The sequence below is a fragment of the Macaca thibetana genome, chromosome 7 (assembly GCF_024542745.1).
Source record: "Macaca thibetana thibetana isolate TM-01 chromosome 7, ASM2454274v1, whole genome shotgun sequence".
In the NCBI taxonomy this organism is placed as follows: Eukaryota; Metazoa; Chordata; class Mammalia; order Primates; family Cercopithecidae; genus Macaca; species Macaca thibetana.
The window spans coordinates 71,369,497-71,392,696 of NC_065584.1; the positions used below are offsets into that span (position 1 = coordinate 71,369,497).

The 23,200-nt window shown below is 40.3% G+C and overlaps 1 long non-coding RNA gene and 1 other non-coding gene across 5 annotated transcripts in view; both read right to left on the bottom strand.

Annotated features, from left to right (window-relative positions):
• Nucleotides 1-23,200, bottom strand: part of LOC126960092 (uncharacterized) — a 145,309-nt gene that overhangs the window by 66,861 nt on the left and 55,248 nt on the right. The gene's annotated exons all lie outside the window — the stretch shown is intronic.
• On the bottom strand, nt 1,871-1,931 carry LOC126960238 (U7 small nuclear RNA). Its single transcript, XR_007727807.1, has one exon. It is a non-coding gene; the product is annotated as a U7 small nuclear RNA (small nuclear RNA).

The following is a 23,200-nucleotide window of genomic DNA, read 5'->3' on the forward strand; positions in this document are numbered from 1 at the left end:
TAGTGAAAGAAAATTAATATAAATCATTGTTTCACTGTAGCAGGATTTTAAGCAGCTGAAATCCACCTTCCTAGCATTTGGATTCTGTCTGTAAAAGGTTGCCGTCAGAAGTGAATGTTAGAATATTTTTTTCTGTATTTAGCTTGGGAATGTGATCTTAGAAACCTGGATTAATTTCTCTTCCTTCCACTGCTTGCAACCTCCAAACAGACTTTGCTAATTTTAAGCTATTCTAGCCATACTCTGTCCCTGGGTTGACTTAAGGAGGGTGTTCTTCTGGTACATCTGTAACCACCTTGGATTAGAGCCTAGATAGACACGCCATTCTCAATATTGTAATGGCAAGGTACAGTGTACTTCATCTGTGCATTCTAAAAGGGTTTTAAAAACAATGAGTTGGTCATAGAGCAGTTTGGGATCCTCGGCCAAAGAATAGTTGATGAATATAATGCTAATCACACCAGGGGCAGTTGTAATAAGACACAATAAAGTTCCTTCCCAGAGATCTGAAGTTAATTCATGACTGGAATTAGACACACAGTGCTATGAGAGGCATTGTTGAAAGAAGTGATGTTTAAGCTGAGGCTTCAAAGGTGAAGTGAGAAAGGATCCATCAATGAAGGCAAGGGGAATCATGTTCAGTCAGTGGGACAGAGGAGGCAAGTACTGAACACAGAAAAGTATGGTGCATTCAAGGAACCAAAAGGTGATTATTGCAGGGTGACAAGGAAAATGGGTATGGATAAGGGTGGGAAAGTGGTAGGGACCTGAGTGTGAAGGTTCTTACAAATTAAATTGCTTGAACATTTAAGGGTTATGGGAAATCATGAAGCTCTTTAAGTACCTAATCACATTTATATTGTAGAAAAGGCATTCATCCATCTAGGTAGGATGCTTCTTCTCATTTCCACACTTTAGTTGTCTGTGCTGGAGGGTGGAGAGGTGCTGACCCTGCTCATTGCCATAGAGAATAAGTTGGCTTCTCTTAGAGTCAAAAAGACATGCCTTTCTTCCTGGGTCCTTTGCATCTGCCTGCAGTGCTCATACTCTTCACTTGGTTGACTCATTCTTACTCTTGTAGTCTTACCTTGAAAGTCACCTCCTTAGAGAGGTCCTCCCTGACCACCTCATAATTACAATGCCCTCTCCCCATATTCTCTATTTCAGCACTTTGCTAATTTCCTATATAGCACTCATGACAATTTGCAAGTTGGGGTTTTCTTGAGGAACCCCTTTTTGTCTTTCTCTCACTAGTATAAAAAAGCTCCATGGCATTGGAAATTCATACCTTGCCTGTGTTACTCACTGGCATATCCAGAGCACCGTCACGAGAGACTGAGTGTAGGGAGACCAGTTAGGGAACCGCTGTAATCATTCAAGTGAGAGGTACTGGTGTTCTGGGCCTAGGTTAATAGCAGTGCACTCATTTAGGGATATTTTTAAAACAGGCAAAACAGGTCTTGATAATTGATTGGATGGTGGGAAAGAGAAAGGTCAAGAGTCCCCAGACTTCAGGGACTCTCAGAGTTCTAGATGTCCAAAAGGATTAGAAAAAAAATCAGCTGTTACTAATGGAAATCATATAATAAGCAGTTTCAGAAAAATTGTTCCACAGCTATTATAAGGGTTTTAAAGCTATTATTAATAGTAAAACTGAAATAGTAGGTAGTAAGCAGAAAAAAGAGCACTGATTTATAGCCTACAGAAGGATTTCAAAGTGTTGCAATAAAAAACAAGTGATAAATGGTTTTTAGAAGTATAGCAATCCCTTGTTTGAGACTGCTCAACTGTAATGATAATTCTTCAGTTACAGAATAGTATAAAAGTAGGTGTAAGGTGGGCTTTTTTGTTTGTTTGTTTTTTGCTGTGTGGGGTTTTCCTGTAAAATCCAGGAGAACTGCTGGACAAATTCTAGAAGAGCTGTAACTGGTATAAGATTTAAGTAACATCAAATCAGCAGACTTCAGTAAGATTTTAGAATAATGCTAATCAATATGCTATATATACATATTTATAACTATAGATACCAACAAAAATGTCTTCTATGATTTTTGCAATGTTTGGAAAAAGAAGTCATAGTACAAGACACTTTATATATATATTATGTTGATTACTGCACCTCTTTGCAAAGTGAAATTTATTGATTTTATTTTAAAATTGCAGGAACTGGCCTCATAGAGGCCAAACGACTTGTCCGAGGACAATACAGTTAATTAATCACTGAACAGGTCTTAAAGTAGAGAACAAACTAGAACCTCCATTTTACAGATCAGAAAAGTGCTCCAGAAACACTTGCCTGTGGCCACGGGGTTTGAAATTGGTGGAAGCAGAACTAGGAAACAGCTTACCCCTTCAGTCTACTTTTTCCTCTGTAGGTCAGTACAGTACAATAAAGCCCTGTCACATTTGGGTTTGGGAGGCTCTTTGGAGGCAGATCAGGGACAAGTGTCGTCTCTACGCATAGGGCTCACTCTCTGCTGCTCAGTTCTCCTGGTGCCCTGTTTTCTTTCTGTGCTTCTTTCTCCTTGGGGTCCCCCGATACTACTGGCAGTGTTTCCATGGACTGGTGAAGCAATAGAGGAGAGGAGTCCAGTCCACATGCTACCTGTGTGACACTGCTGGTCTCCCCATCACTCTCATGGCCCACATAGACTCTTGAGTTAGGGCCCTTTCCTCAGTGATAGCAGCTCCTGACAATTGACTCATACAAACAGTATGAATCAATTGAAGAAACAGTGCTTCTTCCTAGAAATTTCCAAGAAAGAGAGAAAGAGAAAGAGAATCTGATGGACCCAGTTCATCTTTTCAAGCTAGGGCACATCATAGGGCACTGGCCTATGGGTTGGCCACCCTTGCTTCAGGTACCACTCCTGGTCCATCAGCTGTGAGGATATCACAGTATTTACAAAGGGCTGATCTACATAGGGCAGGGCTACAGAGAGGGCAGTTCTCCCAAAGTGGGATGTGGGCCTGGCAGGTATTTTGTTGTTTGGTTTTATTTTTTGAGACGGAGTCTCTCTCTGTCACCCAGGCTGCAGTGTGGAGTGCAGTGGTACAATCTCAGCTCACTGCAGCCTCTGCCTCTTGGGTTCAAGTGATGCTCCTGCCACAACCTCCTGAGTAGCTGGGATTACAGGCACGTGCCACCACACCTGGCTAATTTTTGTAATTTTAGTAGAGATGGGGTTTTGCCATGCTGGCCAGGCTGGTCTCAAACTCCTGACCTCAAGTGATCCCCCACGTCTTGGCCTCCCAAAGTGCTGGGATTACAGGTATGTGCCACCACACCCAGCCTATGGCAGGTATTTTGAAGCTCGGTCTGTCTAGGTCAGTCCAAAGGGGAGCTACAGTTTACAGGGACAAGAGGTTACTGTGGTAGAGGGTGGGCAGGGGACTCCCCAGGACAAAAGGGTTTGAATTGAATCTTGAGGTATTGATTTTTGGTTGGCCCAACGTACTAGTCAGGATTCTCCAGAGAAACAAAACGAGTTTATTACAGGAATTGGCTCACATGATTATGAAGGCCAAGAGGTTCCACAATCTGCCATCTGCCAACTAGAGAACCAGGAAAGCCGGTGGTGTAATTCAGTCCAAATTTTAACCGGGGAGCTGATGGTGTAACTCCCAGTCCAAGACCAAAGTTCTGAGAATTGAGAGGAGAGGGTGCTGCTGATGTAAGTCTCAGAGTCCAAAGGCCTGAGAATGAGGAGCTCTGACATCCACGAGCAGAAAAAGATATATGTCTCACTCAAGAAGAGAGACAGAATGTGCCCCTCCTTCACCTTTTTGTTCTGTTTGGGTTCTCAACAGATTGGATTATGCTCATCCCCATTGGTGAGGGTGGATTTTCTTTACTCAGCCTACTCTCTGCTCAGAGAGAGTAACGCCTTCCAGAGACAGTCTCACAGATACACACAGAAAGAATGATTTACCACTATCTGGGCATTCCTTAGCTCAGTCCAGTTGACACATAAAATTAGCCATCACCCTCAGTAAGGAGAGGGGTGACACGAGGGACAGAGAAAACGGCAATGTGCAAAGGCACAGAGGCTTGGCTTGAGAGAGCACAGCACACACAGGAAGTGCAAATCATTCAGTGTGGCTGGAATGTCAAGTCTATGGAGGAATGCAGGGAGAGATGGGGCTGGAAAGGTAGGCAAAGCTAGACTTGTGATTCTCAGCTAGAGGCTGTATTACCTTACAAGTAGCATTAGGAAATGTAGATGATCTTTTTAAATTTGTTTATTTGTTTTCCAGTTATGATGGGGAATGGGGATTGTTGTTGGCATTTAGTGGGTGGGACTAGAAATGAGAAGGGCAATCCTGCAAACAGAAGAACTGTTGTGCCCTAACTGCCAACACTGCTTTCATTGGGAAACATGGGGCTAAACTGTGAAGGCCCTTCAATGTCATGCCAAGGGATAAGGATTTTAGTCCCAAGAAGGGTGGTGAGTAGGAATAAGGAGTCTAGAGAAGCTTCTAGATTTTGACTTGGGCAGTTGGGTGGAAGGTGGATCTAATCATTGAAGCTGGGATTATAGGGAGAGGGGAACAGAGGTAAGAAATTGCCAGAAAGATGAATTCACATTGCATATGTCAACATATAGGCGAAGTTGCCCGAGAGTCTGTTCAAATGCACTGCATAGCTCAGGAATGAGACTGGAGGAGCGATGTTGATGTGGAAGTCCTCAGAGCATCAGGAATAGGTGAAATTGTGGGCATAGATGAGATCACTCAGAATGAGTGTGAATTTTGGATTATCCAAGGCCAATTTTTAATCTTAGACAGGCTTTCCTGCTTTCTACTCAGTGTGTTCACAGGAAATACCAATTAAAATTAATTTCAACATAAGTAAAACATAATTAGGAAGATAAATTTCCTGCCAAAAATATAATGAACTCTAGAGTGAAATGTAAAATGTTTTTAGCTCACTTATGTGACACTTTTATATGATGCTTTACCTTTCTTGATTCTATGAAGCCTAGTAAGTTAGAGCAGAAAATATTTTAGAAGTTTTAAGGAGATTAGTAACAAAAAAATGAAGGTTAGTTCTTTCTCCTCTTTCTTAAGAGCTCAGATGATCTGGACTGTGTATTTCTCTGGTTCCTCATTTAGCTGACGGTTTTCTGACCTATTACAGAGGGAAGTTGTCAGCTAGTTAGAAGGAAGGAATATACCAGGACATAAACTTTGTTTCTCCTCCCTCTTGTCATAGAAATTATATTTTCCCACTGTTGTTCATCTAAAGCATGCCTGCCCAGATAGAAGGGGCAATGCATTGTATGATTTTTTTTATGATCTAGTGATTTAAATCTTAAGTTTCAATGGAGAAAACTGAGCAGCCTAAATTATTGGCACATAAACCCATAGAGAATAGTCATTGATTAAGATCATCAATAGATGTTATTTTCAATAACAACAGGAGTGTGTTCTTCACCACTTCTAGAAGCACGTGGAAGTTCTTGGGAAGAATACTATTACTGCGGTTCAGACTAGCTTAGATTTTCAGATTGTTCTCTACTGAGATGGTTTCACTGGGTTTCAGTAGAATGGAGTCATGACTGTTTTCTAACATAATACTCAGCTTCCCTTGGGATCTCCCTGGGAAGGGTATGGAAACAAAGATTGAGTAGAAGCTGTTAATTTCCTCAGATGACCTGCCATTCAGTTAACTGTCAAAGGCCCATTTGTAAATAACAGCACAGATTATCTGCACTCCAAGTTCTTGCCAAGTGACTGTCACTTGGAACACTCTGTGGACAGATTCTTATCAAGAACTTAATTGTGAGAAACAACATTCACACAGGGTTGTCTGTAGACGTGCAGTCCATAATTTCCCTAGAAGATTGTTTCCCAAAGTGTCATCCTTAAATTTCCCTGAAATGTAAACAGGTAGTATATGATAAAATGATCAAATTGTTTTGGTAACACTCTAGATTAGACAAAGTTTCTTTACTGAAGAACTTTTTGAAACATTAGTATATGTCAATGTACATGTAAATATCCAAGAAATAAGAATCTGAGTAGGCAGTATTTCTCAAATGTACTTGATCACAGAGCTCTTAGATAATATTATGAGAAATATGCATGTGTGGCTGGGCGTGGTGGCTCATGCCTGTAATCCCAACACTTTGGGAAGCCGAGGCGGGTAGCTTACTTGAGGTCAGGAGTTCAAAACCAGCCTGGCCAACATGGTGAAACCCTGTATCTACTAAAAATACAAAAATTAGCTGGGCATGGTGGCACACACCTATAATCCCAGCTACTCAGGAGGCTGAGGCAAGAGAATCGCTTGAACCTGGAGGTAGAGATTGCAGTGAGCCGGGATCACATCACTGCACTCCAGCCTGGGTGACAGAGCAAGACTCTGTCTCAAAAAAAAAAAAAAAAAAAAGAAAAGAAAAGAAAAGAAAAAAGAAAGAAAGAAAGAAAGAAAATACTCATGTGCCTCAGGACACACCTTATACTACTGGATATTCTAAATTTTATGCCAGGTCATCAGCATTCTGGGCACTTGATTACTTTACTCTGGTCTCCCTTCTCATAGAATTACTTTAAATTTATAGTATGTGATTAGCCTATATTGAAGGACATGGTAAAAAATAGCCCTATAGCATTCACTATTATAAAGATGGCCTGTTAGACATTGTCTGTGGCCAAGCCAGTAACACTCTGTTGGGGTCCATGGAGACATTTCTCTTAAGTCAACACAGTGATACTTATACTTCATCTGAGCAGCTTATCTTTTAAAATCCTACAGTCACTATAAATTTTATCACTGATATTTTTTCTTTGCTTTCACTGGTAGGCAGTTCAGAGTGAAATTTGCAGTCTACCTCTAGCAATAATACATGACTGTATGGTATGCACTTTGTACAAATTTTATCTTGGTTTACGTATGTTTTCTTTCCCATACTTCCCTCTAACTTAATTCCCAAATTTAAAAATCCTGTTCATTCACTCTTCCAATAAAAATTCATTTAGCACCCTCTCTGGGACAAGCACTAGTCTAGGTGTTGGAACTATAATGATGATAAAGATATATATGGTCTTTGCCCTCCAAATCTTATAGTCTAGAGCTGGATATAGACTAGCAAATATACAATACCCTGCATCCAGTGTGATAAAGGACATGATGGAGAAGTACAAGAGGGATACCTAACCCCTGTGAAGAGATTGGGGAACACTTAAGCCTACTATATACAACCATTAGAAATAAGCTTCTTCAAGCACACTGACTGACCTACAGCTTTGGACCTCTCCTTTATTCTATGGTCAAACCCCTTTGTGCCCATCCCCTGTCCTAAGCTGCATCCAGCATGGTGTCCCAGGGCTGCACTGTTATGCTGGATTCTTCTGCTTTGGTGTTTGGGCCAGTGCCTACTCTCATTTCCTGGTAGGAGATTCTGCAAAGTCTCATGGCTAAACGTATCTGGCTTTGGATAGTCTGTGTTTCCAACAGCCCACTGTTGGGGGAGGGCTTCCATATCCAATAAACTAAACATAGTTAGGAAGATGGTAGAAGGAGAGGGAAGAAGGTCATAAGGACATATCCATTGGATGTACCTGCATTTAGGAGGAAGAAGGAAGAAGAGCTAAAGAAGCATCCAGGGAAGGAACTGCCAGGAAGACAGGAAGCCTAGGGTGGCTCGGGGTCACTGAAGCCTCAGGACGAGAGGATTTTAAAGGTACAGAGTAGTTAAGAGGCCTAAAGATTATTGTGTAGCCACTGGATTTGGTGATGAGACAGGTAAAAACTACCTCCAAAGAGCAATTATACCTGGGTGATGAGGATGCAAAGAGTTAAGAATTATACAGTCCAGTGTGATTGTGGGTGGGGAAGCAGTGGAAACAGCAAGTATGGACTAGTTGACAATTTGGGGAGTAGGCGGAAAGTGAGAGCTAGGGTGGTACCTTAAGGTAACAGCAGGGTTAGGGGAAGTTTGGTGCTTTTTTGAAAGACCAAATGCTTCACCCATATATATGTCTCATCACAAAAGACTGCCTAAATGTAGCTATGCCACGGTTGCTGGGCACTGGGATAATGCACACAGTCAACATTCTGAAATGTCTCTTAAAAGAGCACTTGAATCATAACCTAAATTTTTAGGAGGGGCAGTGATTTCTTATCCACCATATCTTGATCAAACTTCAGATAGCCTTAACCTAATATTTGAAAAGTGAATAGTTTAAAGTCATTTGTTGAGTTGTTCCTTTGCAGTAGGGTAATAACCAAACAGTGACAACTAAACAGAGGATTTTGCAAGCAGAGCACCTCTGCTGGCAGCAGCAGCCCAGGGTGGCAGCTGTCCTGAGGGAAAGACATGGGTTTGACACTGAGGAGAGTGAAGGGAAAGCTCAAAGGGTGAGGATGGTCCCCAAAGTCTTCTTAAACTGTAAGTACAGAATATAGGACAGCACTTCAGGTAATAGGGTAATGGGACAAAGAACTTCCTGGTGACTTCTGCACATACACACATGCACATGCACATACACACACATACCTGTGCTACTGATCTACCTCTATGTGTGTCTGCTGAGGCCCAAGCTTGCCCACACTTTGAGGTCATTCTGTTTGTGGTAAGGAAGCAGACAAGAAGTCCTGGAGATTTTCCTCAGATTCTTTGCTTAGCTAACTCTGGGAGTCCACTGCGCAGAAGGGCCCTGAGCCCTGCTGCCCTCTCTACTCCTTCATTGCTAAGGCCTGGCCTCCTCTAATCCTCACTGTAGATGCTTGCCCTAAAGGGGATCACCTTCTTCATTGCTCATCCCACTTCCCCTGTCATCCTTGCCTGGCCTGTCCTTCCAAGGACCAGTGTTAATTCACTGGGTCAGGGAAAAGCTAATAATAATATCAGCTAACTTTAGAGAGTGCTTATTATGTGCCAGGCACTGTTCAAACTGCTTTATATGAATTATTTCATTTTATCATCCTAACAAATCTTTGAGGTGATGGGTTTACAGATGAGGAAGCAGGACAAACAGCTTAAGGAACTTGTCCAAGGTCACACATCTAGGAAGTTTCAGAGCTGAGATGCTGGATTCAGAGTCCATGTTCTTAGCTCTTAGGTTATATCATGTATAAGTTTAGATGAAAAAGGCCAGGAGAACAGACAATTCTTCCACACCACTACCTGTCAGCAGCATAGGCAGAGGCTGGGTATTAGCAGAGCCAGAATCCAGGCCTAGAATCTGGGCAACAGGCCCAAGGCCTCAGTAGACAGAGGGAAGCTCCCCTCCAGCCTAAGCCAATAGGAGGCTTCATTTGGGAAAGCCCATCCATGGGATGGCTGGGTGGGGGTAGAGAAAGAAACACCTGGCAGGGCACGAAAGTGGGAGATTAAGGCTGGATCTGCACAATCCAATGGCTTATTTCATTTTCCTTGGACCTACATTAGAAGCCCTGTTATGGGCTGAATTATGTCCCCCCAAAAGATTTTAATGTCCTAGCTCCCAACCTGTGAATGTGACCTTATTTCGAAATAAGGGCTTTGCATATAATCAAGTTCAAATGAGATGATTAGCATTGGGCCTAATCCAATTGACTGTATCATTATAAAAGGGGGGAATTTGGACCCAGAAACAGACACACATACAGGGAGAATGCCATGTGAAGATGAAGGCAGAGACTGGGATGATGTATCTACAGGCCAAGAATGCCAAAGATTACCAGGAAACCACCAGAAACTAGGAGAGGGACATGAAAGTTTCTCCCTCACAGCTCTCGGAAGGAATCAATCCTGCCAACACTTTGATTTTGGACTTCTAGCTTCCAGAATGGTGAGACAAGTGATTTCTTTGTTTAAGCCACCGCATTTGTGGTACTTTATTACAGCAGTACTAGGAACCTACTACAAATCCTAATGCCAAGATCCCAGCTTCATGTGAAGCTCAGGATGGCTGAAATGTTCTGGCTGTAGTTCACACTCACAAGTCAGAAGGCTCTCTCAGGGATCCCTCTTTTTCATGATAGAGACCCTGGAACAAGCAAGAAGGAAAGGGAAAGGAAGGGATATTTGTGAAAACTGCAGACTGTCAGAAGATACAGGCATATTAAGTCAGTATTTGCAGACTTAACACAAATTCAACTGGTACTGCATCAGTCATCAGCCGTTAGATTTTGTCATCTGTCTCTGGCAACACAAATCTGCAACTCCTTCATTTAAAGAAATACGCACATTGCTTACTAATCAACATGCACTATCATCTGGTATTGCAGAGCAGGTGGATTAGTTAGGATGAGCTGCATATCATTCTAGAGGAAATGCCTGAATCTCATGCTCACCTTCACCTCCCAAACTGGACTTTTCAAGACATACAGAGAACTGGGAACTTAGCAGTTATGGAAAAGTCCTGTGAAATAAAAAGTAAGAAATATGCTCTCAAGGTTAGTGCTTTATTTTGAAGGTCTCTGTACCACTTTCAAGGCTATACACTAAAGATGGGAGCTTTTTCATACAAGTTACTTGTATCCTGACCTTTCTGGCTGTCTTTTCACCATTCTAGACATTGGAGTATACATAGCTGGATCTGTAGGGTTAGCCTCAGGAGAACACATTGATAGCAGAATGATAGATTCTTGGTAGAAGAAACCATCCAAGCCATGGCAGAATGAATGCTTACCATTATGTGGGAATCTAAATAAAATGAGACACAGGAATCTCCACATACATTGGTATCTATTAGAAGTTTCAGAAGTCTCACTAGGTGATGCTGTCATAATCACCCTCTAAGGTCCGCAAGGATTCTGGTCACTGGGATGTGAAAGCCAGAAATGCTGAAATTTCCAGCCTGTATGCTGGGAGTCACATGTCAATGAACTTTATTGAGTCAAGATAGTAATCAGGTGTGCCTAAGGGTCAAATCAATCTGAGATTCACACTGTCTGAGTTTTCTCTGAACCTAGTCTAGTCAAAAGGCATCTAAGCCTTTCTTTTTTTTATTTTTAGCCAATGAGAATGTTCCACTAACATGTACATATAATATTAATAACCAGAGCAAATGTTTCTTCCAGTGGAAAGACGATTGCCAGGGAACTAGAGGCCTGGATCACTGTCCTGAGAATAGAAACCCGAGCAATTCAAACCCTCTTTCCTCATTTGTAAAAGATGGACTTGTACCTAGTAATCTCAAAGGTAAACTATAAGTCTAAAATTTCACAGTTTTGTCTTAAGCCCCCAATATTCATATGATTGAATAAATAGTATGTGATTTTTCAGCACATTCTCATATTTTCAAGTAATCATTTTAGAAATCAGAAAGAACAAAATTATTGCTGTCACAGTAGAAAACACTCACTCCACTTTTCCCTATTATCAATTTGTGACCTAATTTAGCATCTTATTATAAATGACCTGATTATTAATACTGAATAAAACACTCTAATCATAATAACACAATAATGCAATATTGTTCAGTACACATAATAAATAAACGTCAGTTTGATGGCTATCAGTGGATGTGAATTGGGAGTGGGGTGAGAGGGGAAGACATAACTACCCATGTTGGGACCAGTTCTTTAACTGTTCTTGTAGCTTCAATGACACTTTTCTTTTTTTTTTTTTTTTTGAGATGGAGTCTCGCTCTGTCACCCAGGCTGGAGTATAGTGGTGAGATCTTGGCTCACTGCAACCTCTGCTGCCTGGGTTCAAGTGATTCTCCTGCTTCAGCCTCCCAAGTAGCTGCGATTACAGGTGCCTGCCACCACGCCCGACTAATTTTTGTAGTTTTTGGTAGAGATGGGGTTTCACCATGTTGGCCAGGCTGGTCTTGAACTCCTGACCTCATGATCCACCTGACTTGGCCTCCCAAAGTGCTGGGATTACAGGCATGAGTCACCGTGCCCAGCTTCAGTGGCATTTTCACAACATTCTTGCCCAGAACTTCTGAGTAATTTTCTTAGTTATTGTCAAAATGGTTGCTTTGCTCCATTCTAGAAGAGGAAATGTTTCACTGAAGATCAAAACCTCCATTTGTATCTACGAAGTCCATGGCAGCATTTTATCTATTGTTGTTATTATTATTGAAAATTAAAGGTGCAATATTAAATATTTTCAGTGGTGGAAGCTATAGAACTTTTGCCTTCTTACAAAGAGGGTGCACAATGTAACTCTGATTACTAGCCGATTGTGTGGAACAGCCAAGGCTTTCAGTGAAAGGAATTTCTGCTGACAAGCTCTTAAAAGGTCATGTGCTTGGCCCTTAGCCCTTGAACGTGGTGAACATTTGCCATGGATAGCAGCCTTGAAAACCCTATGGCCCATAATAAAAGAAGAGTCTCCCCCCTTTTACAGGGTCAAACATATGCTGCATGCTTCCCTGTCAGCCCTGGCAGCATAAACAGGTTCCTTTCATAATGCAGCATATAGAAAGCCTGTAATTATCAGCTGCAGGTAGTGACCACCTGCCCATGGAATACACAGAACTGGAAAAAAACGTGGAAGAATCTGTAGTAAGAAGGATCCTTTTGAATTGTTCCTGAGAGGCCCCACCTTTGAGGGTTTTAGAATAGATATGACTTTAATCAGCCTCCTTTTGCTTACTGAACTGGCAATTTCAGTCAGAAGGTAATCATACACAGACAATTATGGCTTCAAGAATTTTACTAACATATTTAGCCAGGGCACTACTCCATTGAATTTCATACTACTGTATTTTCTGGGCTAACTTTCAAAACTAGGATGCCTTTGTTTGGTATTCATTTTGGCATTTGATTATGGAGTGGATCTTGCACACTGCCAAGGATCCCCAGTGAGGACCAAGCTACCAGCTTACTCTCACAGCCACCAGGAGCACTGCCTGGGGAAGACCTGCAGCTGAGTCCCTCCCCAGGATTTGCCTTCAGCCTAAGGGAGCTGCCTTACACAAGGTTATACCCACTTTCTTTGGCAGCTCATATCCAGTGATTGGTCTATCAAGTGGTACAAGGCACACCCCCTTATCTCAATTTTAGAAAGCTCTGAAGGGTCATCTTAGGTTCAGAGCCTCCCAAGGGATGAGATAAAGTCTCCGTTGTGACTGAATTATAGTTCAATATCTCCTTCTGCCCCATCCTGTCTCCCTCACTCCCTTATAGGTACTATTACTGACAGCATCCCTACAATAAACTCTGCACACAACCTCATATAGATTTTGTAGAATTGTTTTATTTTTAAAGTCTTCTTATTTTAAAAAAATTCAGATTGGTGATTAGACATTTCAATGACTATCTCAGATTTAGGTTTCTGTAATGAGAGGATCCAACTATCCATTTGCAATTTCCCATGTGTTCCTAGTCTGGAATGACTTGGGTCTCGATTAATTCATTAGACTTTGTCTACAACTCTTAGGATTAGGGAGTTGAAAGTCAGCTTTCTACCCACATAGCTTCTATTGTTTTTAGTCATTTCAAGATGTCTAAAATAAGGCTTAACACTATCTGCCCAACATCTCTCTCTGATGTTAGTCAAAGGATACAAATTTCAGTTAGGAATAATAAGTTCAAGAGATCTATTATACAACATGATGACTATAGTTACTAACAATGTATTGTATTCTTGAACATCACTGAAAGTAGATTTTAAGTGCTCTCACCACACAAATGATAAGTATTTGAGGTAATGCATATGTTAATTTAGCTCAATTTAGCCATTTCACAATGTATACATACTTCAAAACAACCAGTTGCATGCAATAAATATATACGATAATTGTTATTTGTCAATTAAAACTTTTTAAAAATAAAAGGCTGAGGCGTCCCTGTGCTTTTCCAATTTAGTGTAAATTGCACCTATGGTATGAAAAAAAGTAGGAATCTTTTCCCTTGCTTAGAAAAAAAAAATACTATCTGGATGAAATCCCATCTGCTAGAAGAATAATGTGACAGGAATAGGCTACCATTTATCCTGCTCCCAGGAAGATGGATCTAAATGTAGAAAAGGCCTGGAGTCATGTCCAATCTATTCCAATCTCAGGGTGGAGGTCAACCCTTGGTCATCTCCAAACCAAAGAAAACTAAGAAGGCCAGTCATTTTGGGGGATGGCTTTGGGGATTTATTCTATCCTCAGATGTGGTCAAGAGTATTTGGAGGTAAGAAGTGAATGCTAATAGTCTTCAGGCTCTTGAGAACTGACCCTAGCTTCCTCAGTCACATGTATTGGTTACTATGTGGGACTGGGCTAGAGCATGGTTATTATGCATTCTCCAAGACTAGGGTTAGGAATGTGAGCGAGGGCACAGTTGCTTATTCAACCGCCCTCTATTTTATGCTATTAAGCAGAGATTGAATTGACGTCAACTTGATTGTGCTTAAAAGTTTCTGTTGTGTTTTAGGACTCAACAAATCACACTGAAATGGCTTCTTGCTCCCCTTAGTGTTGAAGGGATTCTGTGGGGCAATTTTTCCCTATTACCACTAAAAACTTACTGAGTTCTAGCTGTATGAGAGAGGAAACCTCCTAACCCCTAGGCGTGTACAGTGCAAGAAACAGGACACATATAGTTGGATTGGTACTTTGCATTACCAACTAACTGACTGCTTTTAGACCATTGTCCAAATTACCCATAAAGCTGGGTGTTTTGGATTGCCAGATTTATGTGAAATATTCACTGACCTGAACATTCTTCTGGAACAAGTTGTTTGTCTTCCTTATCAAAACTATTTTTTCATTTATTATTTTTCATAAACTACTGTAGCAAAATGCCCCTCTCCTCCCCATCAGGAAAATTACTTGCATTTCTTTAGGAAAAGAAATCAGTCATCTAGTTTTGACATTGGTAATATATTCATATGGTTCAAACATCAACTGTAAAAGATATACAGTGAAATCTCCTCCTGCTCCTATTCTTCATCTGCTCAGTAAAAATCATCTCACTCCAAAACTACCCAAAACAGGTAGCTTTTCTGTCCTTTGTATGTGGTTGGTAGCATATCATAGTTACTTTTCTGCACTCTGTCTTTCTCACTTAATAATATGACTTAGAGATATCTTTTCTCAGTTACTATACTTTTGATAAAAATTATTCTTCTTTAGGAACCATAAGACTAAATACTGGGAGACCTTTAAGAACTGCAGGGAACTTTCCAAGATGCTATAACAAAGGAAAATTGGGAAGTTTCTTGGGGCTCGGCCGGATGTGAATAGAGCTAGAAATCTTTCTCAGGAGGTATCCAGTAACTGGTAGAAATCCTGAAGAGGAAGTAGAAAAAAGATGAGAGCAAATCAGCCAAGGCCATAGAATTAAAAAAAAAAAAAAAAAAAAAAAAAAAAAGGAAAAAGAAGAGTTCAGAGCTGGCTATGACAATGGCTAGGGAGGAAACCACATCCTGAGGGGAGACACAGCCTGAGTTAACAGCAAGACAGTTGACCATGGCAGAGGTGGCCTGCAGGGCAGGGCAAGGTTCTTAGATCCACAAAAGATAGAAAAAGGAAAGGGAACACTCAGATTGTGCTTGTAGCAGGGATGTAATGCTGGGTCTATACAGGGAGTGAGGGATCAAAGCATACACAGGTGTTGCAGACACACTGTGTTCAAATTCCACATGAGTGAAACACCTTTAGGCAAATGACTTAATTTTCCTTAACCTAAGTTTTGTTATCTGTGAAATAGGAGCAGTAGTAACCATCTACAGGGTTGCCCTGGCAACTAAATGAGGCAACTTATAAAGAAGTGCTGCACACAGTGTCTGGCACACAGCAGCAGATTAGTAAATTTGCAGCATAATATATTATTACATCTATTAATTATATTTAATATAACAATGGATTTAATATAATAATTATATATATTAAATGATATAATTTAATATAATTATATATAAATTTAATTAATTATAATTAATAAGAGAAAAGAAGATTTCCTAGAGGTCAGAGAGAGGGAAACATCAGTCATAAGGTGAGAGGTTTCTGCCTCGGCTGGCGTGGTGAGCTCAGGCCCTCAGGTGAGGAGGCCTTCTTACTTGGAGACCAGGAACCACGAAGCACTAGGGGTAGTGGATGTGAACACAGCTGAGGGCCTAGCAGGAAGGACCTCACTTGACTCATAATGACTTGTTCCTCTTTGGATTGGAGAGGTGGAGGATGACTTTCAAAATGGTATACCTGGAAGAGGCATGATTTTGCTTACATTAGATATCATAAAGCTTTTTGGAAAATCTAAGCACTAATAGCTGCAACTGCTGATGTAATAGGGATTTTTTTTTTTTTAAACACAGCCACCCACCACTTCTAAAGGTATGTGTCTACCATGGGCTCTGCTGGGCATGGCTATGCGAGTTTGGAGGAAGAGTTTGGCAAAGCACTGACTTGTTCTGTCTAGTAGGAGGAGGAAGCCTGTGAGGTTGAAGTACAATGGGGAAAAACAACTGCAGGAAACAAATATGTTAGATCCTGAGTTTTACATGGCTCACCCTCCCCTAATATGCCTACAAAATCTTTAGCAAAATCCACATTGCTCACTAATGGTCGTGGTGTGAATGAATTGTTTTTTGGGGAATGTAAAGGTGTTGAGCTTTGTGTTAATATTGGTGAAAGGTAGAAACAGAGACTGCATCTGGGAAAAGCTGCCCTTAAATTTTCTGACTTTTTTTGAGCAACAAATGAAATGAGCAGCTATCATGAGCTGGATGCTGTGCTATGAACTAAGAACGTAGTGATAACAGAAACATGGTTTATATTATCCAGAAACTCTCAGTCTAATGAGGAAGGAGGATGAGAAACTGTGGTCAATGATATGATGAGTGCATGCACCGTGTGCTATGGGAGCGCATGAGGTACCAGGAAAGACACTAGGACAAAGGGGGAACTCAGTGCTAATGAGCACATAATATACAATTAAACCATTTCATTGGAAAACATTAGTATTGCCTTGTGAGTTGACAATCCAAGATGAAGCAACTGAAACACAACCATTCTGAAGAGTAGCATTTGAATATTGTTCTTTCGGCCTCCTAGTTTCCCTATTTTTTTTTTTAACCCACCTTTTCTCACGGTATCTGTATTTTGTTTCCAGAGGAGCCTGTCCCTAGAGAGAAGTTCTGAAAAATACTATAGAACTGGTGAATTTTCAAAAGGGGCTTGAAAGGAAAGAGGTAATTAAACAGCAAGAAACAGACTCTCAGATGACAGGTTAGTTCTAAGTACAATGAAGCTGGCAGCCAAATTGACTTCGTAATGAGCTTGCTGCTTTACTATCCATTTTGAATAATATAATTTGTATAAATCCAGACCTGAAACATTTTAGAAGAAATGTATGTATTTGCGTGCCTTGTTTTTTATAGTACAGCACTGTTATTCAGTAAGAAAAGGGAGATGACATGACTAAACTTGAGACATTTTATAATTAACATAGCAAAATTTATATATTCAAATGCAAAGTATTTTTTATACATAGATTTGGAAAGATTACATTTATTTCAGCATTTCTGAAATTGACTAAAACACTTTTGATATTTTCTTTAGAGACAGTTGGAATTTAAACCAAGAAACCAGTAACATGGCTTTATACTACTGAGAGGCAGGTGCTATAGTCAAAAGAATTGAAAAGACCTAGGTCCAGTCTTGGCTCTGCCCCTTGCTAACTGCATAACCTTGGAAAAGCTTAGCCTCTCGGTGTCTCAATTTCTTCATCTCTAAAATGGGAACGGTAATGCCACAATTGTCAGAATTTCCAGGGGTGATGAGATAATGCTAGTTTCTAGCAGCATGAGAGGTATAGGCATCTTAGCTGCTCAATATGCCTAGTCCCTAGTCACCCCACTTACTGTCAAGTTTTATTTTGAGCAAAAATACTTTTAAATGACTTATTAGTCTTAAATTTAAAGCTTTGCTCACATTGAGGATCTGCAAAGAATATGCTAGGAATTTGTCCTAATCATTTATTTTCTAGAAATACTCAAACTAATGTCCAAATCAATATGTATAAGGATTTTAGTCACAGTTTTGTTCATAAGAATGAAAAATTATAAAAACAACCTAGGGTTCATCAGTAGAAGACTTCTTAAATATATTATGGTGCATCTATATATTGAGTGACTATATAGTCACCTAAAAGAATACTATGTCTTTACCAACACAGAAAGATATCTATATTTAAGATAAGCATTGAGCTGTATGTCTCTTAAAGAAGTTGTGCAATGTGGTTCCATTCTGGCCTAAAAAATATGCGTAAACAGAAACATGTTTAAACCCTGAAAGGACATATCACACACTGTTAATTGTTTTTGGGGAAATGATTGTGAGATTTTTGTTTTTAAAATTGTATATTTGTGTAATAATAAATTGTTTACATGAGTATCTATGTGCATTACCCGTGCAATTAAAAAAACAAGAGAAAAAGAATAGGAGAAAGACTACCTCTAGACTCTGAAGAGAATGCCAATAAAAGGGTATTATAAAATGTTTTAAGCAATATCTACATTCAGAAGTAGTTGCTTGGCCAGGCTCAGTGGCCAAGGCCAAGGTATGTTTACACCATACTATAGCTTATTAAGCATGCAGTAGCATTACATCTTAAAAAAAGTACATACCTTAATTAAAAAATACTTTACTGTTAAAAAATGCTAATGATCATCTGAGCCTTCAGCAAGCTGTAATCTTTTTGCTGATGGAGGATCTTGCCTTGATGTTGATGGCTGCTGACTGATCAGGGTCGTGGTTGCTAAAGGTTGGGGTGGTTGTGGCAATTCCTTAAAATAAGACAACAATGAAGTCTGTTGCATCGATTGACTCTTCCTTTCACAAAGATTTCTCTTTAGCATATGATACTGTTTGAGAGCATTTTCCCCCACAGTAGAACTTCTTTCAAAATTGGAGTCACTCCTCTAAAACCCTGCCATTGCTCTATCAATTAAGTTTATGGAATATTCTAAATTCTTTGTGGTAATTTCAGTAAGGTTCACAGCATCTTCACCAGGAATAGATTCCATCCCAAGAAACCACTTATTTGCTCATCCATAAGAAGCAACCATTCATTTGTTCAAGTTTTATCACGGGATTGTATAACTTCAGGCTCCCCTTCTAATTATAGTTCTCTTGCAATTTCCACGACATTTGCAGTGACTTCCTCCACTGAAATATTGAACGCCAGAAAAAAATCATCCATGAGAGTTGTAATCGACTTCTTCTAAACTGTGAACATTGATATTTTGACCTTCTCCCATGAATCATGAATGTTAATGGCATCTAAAATGGTGGATCCTATCCAGAAGGTTTCTGACTTTGCCCAGATCCATCAGAGGAATAATTATCTATGGCAGTAATATCCCTATCTTAAATGATAAGACTTGAGGTCAAAATTACTGCTCAATCCATGGGCTGCAGAATGAATGTTGTGTTAGTAGGCATGAAAACAGCATTCATCTCCTTGTACATTTCCATCAGAGTTCTTGAATGACCAGGTACAATGTCAATGAGAAGTAATATTTTGAAGGAAATCACTTTTTTTCTGAGCAATAGGTCTCAAGAGTAGGCTTAAAACATTCAGTAAACCATACTGAACCATACTGGTGATAGATGTGCTATCACCAAGGCTTTGTTGTTCCATTTATAGAGCATAGGCAGAGTAGATTTAGCATAATTCTTAAGAGTTCTAAAATTCTTAAGAGTTCTAAAATTTCCATAATGATAAAGAAACATCGGCTGTAACTTAAAGTCACCAGCTGCACTAGCCCCTCACAAGAGTGTCAGCCTGTCCTTTGAAGCTTGGAAGCCAGGCACTGACTTCTCTCTAGTGATAAAAATTCTAGATGGCATCTTATTCCGATATAAGGCTGTTTTGTCTACATGGAAAATCTGTTGTTTAGTGTGGCCCCCTTCCTCAGTGATCCTAGCTAGATCTTCTGGATAACTTCCAATAGCTTCTCTGTCAGTTCTTGCTGCTTCACTTGTACTTTAATGTTATAGAGATGGCTTCTTTCTTTAAACCTCCTGAACTAACCTCCGCTAGCTTCCAACTTTCTTCTGCAGCTTCCTAACCTCTCTCCACCTTCATAGAATTAAAGAGAATTAGGGCCTTGCTGTTGATTAGGATTTGGTTTAAATGAATATTGTGACTGGTATGATCTTCTATCCAGACCACTGAAACATTCTCCATATCAGCAATAGGCTGTTTCACTTTCTTACCATTCATGCGTTCACTGGGGTAACACTTTTAATTTCCTTCAAGAACTTTTCCTTGCATTCACAGCTTGGCTGTTTGGTACAAGAGGCCTAGCTTTCAGCCTATCTCAGCTTTCAACATGTTTTCCTCATTAAGCTTAATCATTCCTAACTTCTAATTTAAAGTGAGAATACTTGAATACTAAGAGGCCATTGTAGGGGTTATTAGGCAGCCTAATTTCAATATTGTTGTGTCCCAGGGAATAGGGATGCCTGAGGAGAGGGAGAGAGATGGGGAAAGGCTGGTCGATGGAGCAGTCAGAATGCCATTTTATATGGACACGGTTCATGGTGCCCCAAAACAACTACAATAGTAACTAACATCAAAGATCACTGATCATAGATCACCATAACAGATATAATAATGGAAAAGTTTGACATATTAACAGAATTACCAAAATGGACACAGAGACTGGAAGTGAGCACATGCTACTAGAAAAATGGCACCAATAGACTTCCTGGATGCAGGGTTGCCACAACCTTCAATTTGTGAAAACCACAATATCTGTGACATGCAATAAAGTGAAGCACAATAAAAGGGGGTGTGCCTGATGCACATATTATACACATACCATCGTTATACCCTCAGGTAAGACACTGCCAATGTTGTGTGATTTAGAGGGCCTTGGGAAGGCTTCCCTGCCAATACCTCCCTTACTGGTTTTTTAGGATACCAGAAATTCCACCCTTAAGGAGTTTAATTTCTTCAGATTAAGAGATTTCTCAATATTAAAATGCTGCATTGAGGGCCCTTCTTGTGTGTTCCTGCAGCATGCTGTATATACATCTGATTTTTAATGAATTTTAATTGCTTTCTATTTTCCCAAGACTCAGCTCATCCCAGAAGGCTGGATGCCCGATGCCTCTGTCCCCCAGCGCATTCCTCAAGGCCAGGCGCAGAGAGGGCTCTCAGTATGTGTTTGTCAGTTGAATAAATGCTCCTAGGAGACAGAACATAAAGATTAGACCTTGTATTTCTACTCAAACTATTGAGTAGAAAACTGTTGAATTGAGGAAATATATGTGAAGGCATTTTGTAGACTATCAACCACTCTACAAATGTATATTATTATCATCGGAATGCGAATTATTTTCTTAGATAATTTCCAAGGGATAGGTTTTGATGGTTAGGGGTATGATATTCTAAGTCTTCTCTACCTACTAATAATTTTTAAAAATCTCTGACCTGTTCTCCAGCTGCTTGCATGCTAAAAAGTTCAATTTCTTACAGGACAAAGGACGGCTGGGAAAAGAAATTAATGAGGAAATGTTTCACTTCTGTAAAAACAGGCATGAGTGAATGGGTCAGGATTATATGGGAACGAGGTATAGAAAAATACATAAAGCATGTCCTGAAAGCCTCAAATAGTACTTTTCATCTATTCCAGAGTCTTTGGTCAATGACACTTCTTTATATGAGATGGAGTTCTTTGGCGCAGGACTTTTGTCCTTGTGAAAAACATGGCTTCTCTCTCTAGGATGCAAAGAAAATGTTTTAAAATTGGAATTTTTGTCATTAGTTTCCCAGGAAACCATTTTGGTTCTGATGCTAATTTGTGTATCTGACTGTTTTGATTGAAATGAGGCCTCTTGCTCTAAGGGAGCAGAAGCAGAAGGAAAGGCTGCTTTGGGTTCCTGCCCACCAAGAGGGTGCCAGGATGAGAGTGCCAAGTCGTCTCTCAGTTCCACTCTATGCTTGGTGCCAGTTGGCACCAGGCTTCTCAATTGAGGTCACCAGAGTGTGGGGCCGGGAGTTGGAGAATCACTTTCTTTTTTTAGTTCTGACTCCAAGAGAGTAGAGGTTGGGCCCAGCAAACACTCACTGCCGTCTGAGTTAGATGGAGCCAGCAGACAGGCCTGAGCAAGATAAACAGTTCACATCTTGAAATGGTTCTAAGTTTCCTGCTTAAGAAATGTTCTTTATCTCCTCCCTTAGATGGAATGATGTCCCTAGAGGGCGTGGATACATCTCTACCAAGGCATCTACAAATGAACTGTATTTACATTTCTGTGGCTTTTTCTTTTGGTAAGTAGAACCTCACTGATGATGGCTTTGAAGGGTGTGGCTTTGCACGCCAAAGAATGTCGCATTCTCATCTAATGCCTTTAATGTTCCCGAAATAGGTTGTTTGTGCATTTCAGCTCCAACTGCCTGGTTGAGAAGTAGGTTTGTTAGCTGCTGACAGTCCTGCTGACTTTCTGTAGGCCGTGCATAGCTCACACGCAGGACTCTCTCAGTCAGACCTGCTCTTGCATTTACATGCAGCACACAAAGGAGACCAAGGTTAACACAGTCTTGGTAAAAACCATTCAAGTGCCATGTAACCACCAAGTATGAACCCTGGACTAGACTACTGCTTACTTTATAGGCAAAAGCTCTCACAGATATCTCAATAGCATCTTCTCTAGTATAGAATCATGCTGTTTAGTGATTCCAATACGGTACTCACTAGCCCCATGTGGCTACTGAGCATGTGAATTTGAAATGTGTTCAGTATGAAAGCATACTAGAATTCTGAAGACTTAGTAGGAAAAGATAATGTAAAATATATCAATACTTTTTTGTATGAGTTGCATGTTGAAATAACAATATTTTGGATAGATTGGATTAAATAAAAACATAATTAGAATTAATTTCACTTGTTTCTTTTTCTCTTTTTAATGTGGTGGCCAGAAAATTTAAAATCACACACGTTTCACATTATACTTCAATTAGACAGTACTGACCCAGAGTGAGTATCATAATGCTCGTTCATTCCCTCAGCCAGCATTTATTGAGTGACTAACATGCTAGAATAAAGACCCGGGCTGTGCTCTCAGAGGGCTGCCATTCCAGGAGAGAGGCAGGTATCTACAGGGGAATAGCCCAGGGGTGAGGTTAGGAACAGAATACCATGCAGAATAACAGGGTGAGTGCTATGGAAGCCCCAAGGAAAGGAAGACACTGGTGCAGAACATAATCATGGAAGGCTTCAAGGAGAAGCTGAGTTTTAAAACACACAGCAATTTTAGCAGTTAGAGGAAAAGAAGGCAGTAATGTGTGAAGAGGTGCAGATATGGGGAC